A 2,095-nucleotide genomic window follows, 5' to 3' on the forward strand; every position below is an offset into this window, starting at 1 on the left:
TGTACTTTATCTATTTCCACTTTAATACTCTCTAAGGATGGGTACACACCTGAATGATATTGGCACAATATGTAATTTCTGGCAAAATCTGAATGACGTATTGCCCAGGTCTCACAGTGTGTAACCATGATTTGCGCATCCTGTGGTCACATGCAATATCTTTCGGTCGGTCATGCTGCGCAACCAACCAGAAGATATTGCATGCGACCCGGTGCATATTAATGAAGGATGGAACAATGATCATTCCAGCCTTCATTCTGATGTGTACCAAAGACATGATATGTCTCCCCATCGGCCTGCATATTGGCCAGGTACACATTGTTATGATGTGTAGCCAATTTAAGACTAAGGGGGTAATTCCAAGTTGATCGCAGCAGGAAATTTTTTAGCAGTTGGGCAAAACCATGTGCACTGCAGGGGAGGCAGATATAACATGTGCAGAGAGAGTTAGATTTGGGTGGGTTATTTTGTTTCTGTGCAGGGTAAATACTGGCTGCTTTATTTTTACACTGCAATTTAGATTGCAGATTGAACTCACCACACCCAAATCTCTCTCTCTCTGCACATGTTATATCTGCCCCCCCTGCAGTGCACATGGTTTTGCCCAACTGCTAAAAAATTTCCTGCTGCGATCAACTTGGAATTACCCCCTTAGTACATATCCCACACAGGCTAATTTTAAAGACCATAAAGATTCCACTTGTGAAAACAAGAAAATGATGATCACAATATACTATACAAAACTATATTAGTTACCAGTTTCTACTATAAATTCTTCATCAGTTTTATCTGGGTCACATTTTCTTGTGAATGTAACAATAAATGTTAAGTAGCCTGTTTATCAATGTAGTGATTAGGAATATTTACCGTTTATCATAATTATTACTGAACATGCACAATATTAAGTCTTGCATGCATACTATGAGGATCCAAAGTAATTGAATGGATCCTAATCAATCCCACTCAGCATTTCAAACCCTCTCCCAAGGCAAGCAGGAGCAGTATAATGCAATCTAAATATGTGTTAGTTCCTACTAACCAAGGGCTGGCTGGGCAGGGGGGAGAGTGCCCAGTATGGTTTAAGTGTTACATGGCCACTTTTGCATTAAATCCCTGTGAAAAGCTGGGCCACTTGCTTGAGTCTGCTTCCCAGGTAGAAAGTTGCCAGACAGCCCCTGCTACTAAAACTCTACTTTCAGTTTTTGAAGCTTGATAAAAAGCAGAATCACAATGTCAACATACATTGGGGCAGATGTATTAACCTGGAGAAGGCATAAGGAAGTGATAAACCAGTGATATGTGCAAGATGATAAACACACCAGCCAATCAGCTCCAATATGTAAATTACCAGTTAGGAGCTGATTGGGTGGTGCCTTTATCACCTTGCATTTATCACTTCCTTATGCCTTCTCTATGTTAATACATCTGCCCCACTGTATGTTGGCACCAGTGCCCTCCATTACCTTCCTTAGTAAAGGAGATGGCTGTGATATTGTCTGCATTGAGGCATAATAAATAGCCTCACCCCTTAGTTTAGTGATAATCATGAGAAAACTGATGTTTCCATAGGTTTACCAAGAAAAATAGGGGATAAAAATGATATATCCATAGGTTAACCAAGGAAAATAGAGGCAATAAATGATATATCTCTCTGTGTCACCATAGGCAGAGTTTGGAATTCTTAAGGATGGGGATTACAAAGTTTCTACAGTTGTTATGTAGTCTTAAATTGTAAATGGTGTGAGGCTTAAAACTTCAGTGATCTAAGCTTATAATTAGAGATGAGCGGGTTCGGATCTCCGAGATTCAAACCACCCTGAACTTCACGATCCAAGCCGGGAACCGAGTCCAGCTCGGGACTTCCCACCAGACTCGGATTCCAGAATGAGGCAAAATGTCATCATCCTGCTGTCAGATTCTCACGGGTTTTGGATTCCATATAAAGAGCGTCGCCACCATTTTCACTCCGGACTTGGAGAGTGAGGGAGACAGATCTCTGTCTGTCTGTGGTCGGTGGTGTTGGGTGGGGTCAGTGTGTGCTCTCTAGGGGTGCTTTCCTGTGTGCTGTTAGGGGTGCTGTCCTGCCACTGTTGTG

Source organism: Pseudophryne corroboree, chromosome 5 (assembly GCF_028390025.1).
Source record: "Pseudophryne corroboree isolate aPseCor3 chromosome 5, aPseCor3.hap2, whole genome shotgun sequence".
In the NCBI taxonomy this organism is placed as follows: domain Eukaryota; kingdom Metazoa; phylum Chordata; class Amphibia; order Anura; family Myobatrachidae; genus Pseudophryne; species Pseudophryne corroboree.